The sequence below is a fragment of the Micropterus salmoides genome, unplaced genomic scaffold, assembly GCF_014851395.1.
Source record: "Micropterus salmoides isolate LMB-PRFRI ecotype aquatic unplaced genomic scaffold, ASM1485139v1 Ms_hic_scaffold_14, whole genome shotgun sequence".
NCBI lineage: Eukaryota > Metazoa > Chordata > Actinopteri > Centrarchiformes > Centrarchidae > Micropterus > Micropterus salmoides.
Window position 1 is genome coordinate 278,366 of NW_024040485.1, and position 8,719 is coordinate 287,084.

Genomic DNA, 8,719 nt, shown 5'->3' on the forward strand with positions numbered 1-8,719 from the left:
CAGAGCCAAAGCCAACACCTGTCTGATTCCAACACCAACAATCTGGTCAATCACTTCAATCATATCTGCTTATCGTCACTAAATATTACTGCTCCTCTAAAGGTTAGGCCTACGTCTAAAGCTGGTAAGCAACCCTGGATAAATGACAGCATTCGCAGCCTAAAAAGGGAATGCAGAAAAGCAGAGTGCAGATGGAAAAAATCCAGTCTCCAAGTCCATTACCTCAGTCTGAAGGATTTATTAATTAACTACAATAACATGGTTAAGGATGCGAGAACACACTATTTTTCTGAACTCATTACTACACATAAACACAACCCCGGGTTTCTGGTTAAGACTGTGGATCAGCTGGTAAACCCAACCCCTCCTTGTGCCTCAGCTGGAAGTAATGATAACTGTGAATTGTTTTTATCTTATTTTACCAATAAGGTGGTGTCAATAAGAGCCTCTATTACCCCCACGGCCTCTTACTCAGAGGTTCCTCACCAACAAGAGAGTTTTAACCAGTTTTATCCCATTGACTTGTCTGAGCTTTTACAAACAGTATCACAAATGAGTGTCCTCCAGCCCACTTGATGTAATACCTACAAAGTACCTGAAAGTAATGGATTCTGTTGGATCTCTGTTTTCAACAGCTCCCTATCTACTGGTTGTATCCCTGATTATTTTAAAATTGCTTGCGTGAACCCACTTGAAACCTGGTTTAGATCCCTCCCTCCCACAAAATTTTAGACCAATTTCAATACTGCCTTTTATTGCAAAGATTCTAGAAAGAATTGTGTCCAAACAATTGCTCACTGTACTGGAAAATAACAAATTATTTTAAAAGTTTCAATCTGATTTCAGGAAGTACCACAGCACTGAGACTGCCCTGCTTAAAGTCACCAATGACCTTTTAATGTCTGCTGATGAAGGTATGTGCTCAGTCCTGGTACTCCTGGACCTTAGCGCTGCTTTTGACACCATTGATTACAACATCATGTTAGACAGACTGAGGCACTGGGTGGGGATCTCTGGTACTGCCCTAGAATGGTTTTCATCCTACCTGTCAAATAGGAAGTTTTGCATGTCTGTAAACAACTATGTCTCTTCGTTCTGTCCAGTTAAATATGGTGTGCCTCAGGGGTCGGTCTTAAGACACATTATCCATAAACATGGCGTTTCTTTTCATATTTATGCTGATGACACACAAATATACTTGCCCGTCAGATCCACAGACCCTGGAATGCTGAGTTCACTTAACAACTGCCTTTGTGAAGTTAAAAAATGGATGTCAAATAATTTCCTCCAGCTAAACTCAGACAAAACAGAAATCCTGGTCCCATCTGCTGGTTCCCTAGTAAATCACATTAAGCCTGTTGCAAAGAACTTTGGTGTTTGGTTTGATAGTAATTTAAATATCGAGCAGCACACCACAAAGCTTGTTCAATCATGTTTTTATAAACTTAGAAATATAGCAAAAATTCGATCAATGTAAACTTTTAAGGACACCAAGACCATTTAACACGCATTCATCTCATCACGCCTGGATTATTGCAACAGCCTTTTCACCTGTTTAACCCAAAAATCTATTGATTGACTCCAGACTGTCCAGAACTCAGCTGCCAGGCTTTTAACCAGAACAAAGAAATATGACCACATTACCCCTATTTTAGCTTCATTACACTGGCTCCCAGTATGTTTTATAATTGATTTGGAAATTTTATTGATCACTTTTAAAGCTCTTCATGGTCTCTCGCCTTGTTATATTTCTGACCTTTTAGTCCCATAGAGTTCCAGAGTCTCAACTGAAAACTAAAGGGGACAAAGCGTTTTCTGTCAGGGCCCCGAGGCTCTGGAACAGCCTGCCCGAGGAAATTAGGTTGGCTGAGTCAGTGAACTCTTTAAGTCCCTTCTTAAAACATACTTTTATAGGAGAGCCTTTCCCGATCCTATTTGACTTTATTTCATCCCTTTTATTTTATTCTATTTTACTTATTTTATTTTATCTTAAACGTGTTTTTTAGTCTTTTCAATGTTTTCTTGCTTTTATCTTGTATTGTTTTTGTATTATTGTCTTTTGGGTATTATTGTCTTTACAACTGTTAAAGCACTTTGTAACTTGTTTTTGAAAAGTGCTCTACAAATAAAAATTATTATTATATATTATTATTATTATTATTATATTATTATTTGATTAGTAAGTGGTTAAGATTTTAATTTTTATAAATTATATTTTTTAATATAACTGCTTTCCAGTCATACTTGCTTTCAGGGTGCTAGGGACCTGTTGTTTGTGGCTCCAAAAGGGGCCCCCACTATCTTCCACTTTCTTAGCTGTCCATCAATTGTATATCACCCCCATTTATTGTATTTAACCTATTCAACCAAGAATGATAGAGCCAGAGAATGACATAATGAATTTCTTGGGACCACTGGGTAGTAGCATTAGGATAGTTTGCTCTTAGGGTTTTCTGTATGTAGGTTAGAAAATATACTGCAGATTACATGATTCATTTATTTGTAGTATTTATTTTGACAATGTGTTAGTACATATATATATATATATATATATATTATATATATATATATTTGCTTAGTGTTTGGGCCCCTATGTACAAGCTTCAGATAGCTTTGAAAAGGGTGTCCCTTTTCACAAATCTGCATTATTTCTAATGATCGTACTTGTATTTTAATGTTTGGTGAAAAAACTAATGAAAAATCTAAAACTATAATAACCTTGGTGTACAGTATGTGTTTGTGTGTGTGGGAGTAGAGTTAGAGATTAGAGGTTTCCCAGTTCCACTGCAGTGATCTTTAAAGACCCAGACAGTGTCACAGTGATTCAGGCTCAGCAGCCACCTACCAAGCCAAAGCAGCAATTTATAACTTTTCCCTAATCCTACGACACAGGACAGAGAATAGTGTGTGTTTGTGTGTGTGTGTGTGGGGTATAACTTCTTTGTATAAGGTCATTATGGGCGAGGCCTTGGGTACAGTTTTATAATTTGGATGGAAACCTTCACCCACTTACTTTTAAATGGAAAAATTAACTGGCAGTGCCTCCAATCAGATAAACACAAACGTAATATAAATATTATATTATAAATATAAACGTATACTCCTCCTTGCTTTACACTGTAGACCAAATTACATATATCTGTTTAAACTGTGCAAGCAAGAGGAAATTGAAAATACAAAATACTCAACCAATAAAAGTAAGTCTGTTTTAAACTCTTATAAATCTTGTTTTATTGGACTCTATATAACCAGTGCATTACCTTAATAAGTGCTGTGGGCCCACACACACACACACACACACACACTCACACATGTCTGTATAACTGTGAAATTAAACAAAACCTCATTTCAGGCCGGGTGTGTTGAAGCCCAAAACATGCCAGGCCGGTTCACTAGTTTCACAAGCAACAAAAAACAAAACGTGCACATCTAAAGTTATTAGTAGTCATGACCTCTGAGAATGAGCAGGGGGATTTTGAGGGAATGGGATGATGGTCTCTGCCACCGCACAGCAGAAGCTCGCAAATGCTGGGAAAAAGACAAGAGTCTATCATATCACACTCCGGAAGGGGAAAACAGTCCTCTGTCTTGGTCCACAGGAACTTTCCCTTTTTACAGCCACAGTGTCCTCCTGAATCAAATAAAACGGCTAAGTAACAAGTCCATATGCTATTTCATGAAGAGTAACAATAACTGGTAGTAACTGCTTTAACTCAATTACACAGCTGACAGTATAACAACAGACATAAAGTCCATGAGCGGAAGGCTAACGGCATTCAGCACATGACTTGTTTTTCTTGCTACAGTAACATTCAGTCACCATACAAATAATCATGAACAAGCTTGAAATTACTTCTTGTAGATCACAAAAGTCCACCACTCAGGATAACTGGTCGTCAACCACAGGTTAGGAACAAATTGCTCTCATACAATATCTACTGTTTACATCAACTGTGTGAACACATTTCTCTTGCTCTCCGATGTCTGGGATCTGAGTCAGCTACCGTTAAGTCCCACCCCTTTACTTAGGAATGAACTTGGATTGGTTGTCAACAGTATACATTCCAATCAGGGTACAGAAAAACGATTGACATGTCAACTGCTCATCAACTTAGGTTGTCATACTTCTTACACGTGCTGTCTCCTGTACACATACAAACTATACACACTCAAATTAACTACAACATTCAACCTTTTTAACATTCTGAAACATTATTTAAATATTTTAACCCCTTACTGATTGTTGCAAATTCACATCACACCACCATAAGCTTTCATTGTTATGCAGATGATACTCAGTTATATCTATCGATCAAACCAGATGAAACTCATCAGTTAGCTAAACTTCAAATGTGCCTTCAGGATGTTAAAACCTGGATGACCTGTAATTTTCTAATGTTAAACTCAAATAAAACTGAAGTTATTGTTCTGGGGCCCAAGCACCTCCGTGACGCATCATCTAAAGATATAGTTTCCCTTGATGGCATCGCCCTGGCCTCCAGCACCTCTGTGAGGAATCTTGGAGTTATCTTTGATCAGGACATGTCGTTTAAGTCTCACATTAAGCAAATTTCAAGGACCGCCTTTTTTCACCTACGTAATATTGCGAAAATCAGGAACATCCTGTCTAAAAATGATGCAGAAAAACTAGTCCATGCATTTGTTACTTCTAGGCTGGATTACTGCAATTCCTTATTATCAGGCTGCTCGTCCGTTAACACTCTTCAGCTGATCCAGAATGCTGCAGCACGTGTTCTGATAGGAACCAGGAAAAGAGATCATATTTCTCCTGTTTTAGCTTCTCTGCATTGGCTTCCAGTAAAATCCAGAATAGAATTTAAAATCATTCTTCTTACCTACAAAGCTCTTAATGGTCAGGCACCATCTTATCTTAAAGAGCTCATAGTACCTTACTATCCCACCAGAGCACTGCGCTCCCAGAATTCAGGGTTACTTGTGGTTCCTAGAGTCTCCAAAAGTAGACTAGGAGCCAGAGCATTCAGCTATCAAGCTCCTCTCCTGTGGAACCAGGTTCCAGTGTGGGTTCAGGAGGCAGACACCATCTCCACATTTAAGAGTAGGTTGAAGACTTTCCTCTTTGATAAAGCTTATAGTTAGGGCTGGCTCAGGTTAGTGCTGAACCATCCCTTAGCTATGCTGCTATAGGCCTAGACTGCCGGGGGATTTCCTATGATGCACTGAGCTCCTCTCTCCTCTACTTTCTCTCCCTCTGTATGCAACCTCATCCCATTATTGCATGTTACTAACACAACTTCTCCCCTTTCTGGTAGTCACCTTTACTGTCTGTAGCTCTGTGTGTATATTGTGTAGGCTGCCTCCCTCCCCTCTCTCTCTCCTTCCATCCCTCTCTTTTTATCTCTGTTCCTCTCCTGCCCTCTCTCTCTCTCTCTCTCTCTCGCTCTCTCTCCTTCACCCCAACCGGTGGAGGCAGATGGCCACCCACGCTGAGCCATGGTTCTGCTCGAGGTTTCTGCCTGTTAAAAGGAAGTTTTTCCTTGCTGTAAATAGCATCATAGAGTACGGTCTAGACCTACTCTTTTATGAAAAGCGCTGTGAGATAACTGTTGTTGTGATTTGGCACTATATAAATAAAATTGAATTGAATTGAATTGAACCTCTTCCTTTCAAACTGCAGATAGCGTATGTATTTCTGAGCTGTGGCTCAGGAGGTAGAGCGGGTTGGCTGTTAATCGGAAGGTCGGCGGTTCAATCCCTGGCTCCCCCTGGTTGCGTGTCGAAGTGTCTTTGTTGTTCACTGAAGACATTTGGGTTTAAGATCAAAAGATGAGTATGAGACAAGAGGAGAATTTCAGCTTTCATTTCGTCATATTCACATCTAGATGTGTTAAACAACTCAGGACATACCACCCTTTCTTTGAACCCACCCATTTTTCAAGTGAGCAAAACTATTGGAATATGTGACTGACAGATGTTTCCTGTTGCCCAGGTGTTGCCTTTTAGGTTGATTGTACAAACATTAAATAGCTCTGCATGACTAGTCTAAGTTTTCAACCTTGGTTCATACCTATAAAGACTGCATTTCCTGTGAAAGAGGATAAACCAACATGAAGACCAGACATCTGTCTATGGGAGAAAAGCAAGCCATTGTCAAGCTGAGAAAAGAAGGAAAATTGATCAGAGCCATTGGACAAACATTGGGCATAGCAAGCACAACAATTTGGAATGTCCTGAAAAAGAAAGAAACTACTAGTGTACTGAGCAACAGATGTCCAACAGGTCAGCCAATGGAAAACAGTAGTTGATGACAGAAATATGGTGAGAGCTCTGAAGAAAACCCCCAAAACGTCAATAAGTGACATCAGCAACGATCTCCACAGTGCAGGGGGTGAAGGTATCACAATCCACAGAAGAAGTCAGTGCTAAACTAACTGACAAACACATTGCATTCCCTGTGACTACTTTATGATAAAAGTCAACCCATATTTCGCAGTTAAATGCTTTTAGTGTGAAGCTACAGCAGGAGCAAATGTGGTGTTCCAATTGGCTCAAACAATGTTTTCCTGTCTCCTGAGATGCCTTCAAACTGCTCCCGTAACGACCGGTTTTGAAGGCAGTATAAATGGTGACTTAACGCTGCCTATTACCCATAAACCAGTGCGTCTGCAGCTGCGGCAGATTCCGAAAAATTGTCAAGGCAAACAAGCCGAATTTGTAGACAAATGTTTTTAAAAGTTTAGTAGTTTTCGCGGTTTGATTATTGAAAAGTTAAAGTAGTTAAGTTAGCTAGAACTAAAACACTGAACTTTCATATTAGCCCGTGACTGTAACCAACCAAGTTTGTTCAGTATGATTTCTGAGGTGTCTGTTAGCCATGTCTCTTCTGACAGCCAGAAGAGACGCAAGACAGTGTGCTGACATCACGCGTTGCCGTAAGGCCTGCCTTAAAAGGCTGTTCGAAACCAATGTAAACAGACATGCGTTCACTTGAAAGTGATGCCTTCTGAGGCACCTGTCTATTACGGTAGCGAGGCAGCAAGAAAACTGCCTCCCATTTCAAACACAGCGAAGGTGTAAAAGGTTATGCTAAAACATTCCTTCAAACTGCTGTATCTTGTACAGTATTGTGAACTTGTTTGTTCTTAAGACTGTAGATCCAAACCAGCCTCCAACTCATAGAGTTTCTTGTTGTATCAACCAATTTACACTTCTACCCATTTAGTTACAACCATAAAGACAGACCCCACTCCTCAGTAACACATCCAAAACAGAGCTCAGGGATAGTATTCTCTTTTCAGAAACAATGGGATGTTTGCAATAACTAACAATCACAATGATTCTGTGAAGAGAGTAATATCCTTAAACATATACTCTAACAATGTAAATCATGTTTGAGTTAAAAGGAAAAGGGTTATCCCATTGGTAAAGTATTTGTATTACATCACTGGTGAATGTAAATAGTTACTAATAAAAAGTGCTAATATTTTAATGACCTACGGTATAAGCCTAAAGATACAATCTGTAATTTTATGAGCAGCACATTTCCCTGCAGCTCAACTGAGGTCCCAGTCAAGTTGTAAATATATTTTTAAAAGAATGCCATTGCAAAAACAAATGCAACATTTAATTTAATTTTGAACCCCTATGAGCAAGCCCTAAAGCTGGCTAAATCAATGCTGACCATCTTGAGAAAAAGTGCAATTAAGCTTTATATCACACAATCATAATCTGATCAAAGAGCTTAAACCACAGGCCTGTTCTTCCACAGAAAAGAAAAAGGCTTTACTGTTTAGGAATGCACAACATGTCCTGATTGTGCCATGTCCCATGGCCTCTCCTGTAGCTGTAACTTCTTTAATTGATTTAAGAGAGCCTAAGAGCTCCCCAACCCCCTCCAACTTGCCGTCACACCCCTCACTTAAATACTTATGGATTAAACTTGATATTTGGCAACACATTAAATAAACCACAGCTAAGAAACAAGCAAGTACCACAGAGACATAATTTGAAAATTCTGGTCTGGATTCAGTCTTCAACAAGCAGTGTTAGTAATGAAAAGCAGAGCAGTTACCTCACACAAGCCTCTTAGTGTCCCTCGGAGCTGCTGCTGAGTAGACTCCAGAAGTCCAAATATTCCACCTAACTGTCTCTGCTGTGATTTCTCTCTGGGTTAGTTCACACTGTTGAACTGAAAGCAATATCTGCTTTTTTTCCTTCTCTGCTCTGTGCAACCTCTTGGCTCTCTCTCTCCTCTAATTCCCTCCCTCTTTCAGCCTCTTTTAATACATTCCTTGACCCCTCCCTCTCTCTCTCTCTCTGTCCCTCGCTCTACTTTCATGCAATCCTCTACCAATGTCTCTCCATGTCATTCACTCTATAGGCTTTTCTCTAAAATTCAATTGTGCTTAGTTAATAATGCTTAATTATGTATTGTATTACCAAAAGCAGACTGTACTATTTTTAAATGTTTTCATAGTTTTCTTTAGAAATACTTATCTGCTTTCTTTTTGAGGGTGAGATGAAAAGATTGGTCAGTCTCATGTCTGTGTTAATTCTTCATTCACACTATGTCAGCAGAATGGAAAGAATTGTAAAACCTCCCATTATTCCAATATGGCAGTGAACATGCATTACAAGAAGATGTTTACCCCCACTGCTAGCCTTGGAGTCACACCATTAAAATAGCGTAAAATAGGTACTTGTTTTTGTTACATATTTGGTGCGCTTTGTTAAGAAGTGA

The 8,719-nt window shown here is 39.3% G+C and overlaps 1 protein-coding gene across 1 annotated transcript in view; it reads right to left on the bottom strand.

Moving 5' to 3' along the window:
• Positions 1-8,176, bottom strand: part of cdh12a (cadherin 12, type 2a (N-cadherin 2)) — a 150,844-nt gene extending 142,668 nt beyond the window's left edge. Inside the window, 1 exon segment of the mRNA XM_038717161.1 lies at positions 8,051-8,176. The gene's annotated coding sequence lies outside the window, so the exon portion shown is untranslated.
• Positions 8,177-8,719: the final 543 nt, after the last annotated feature.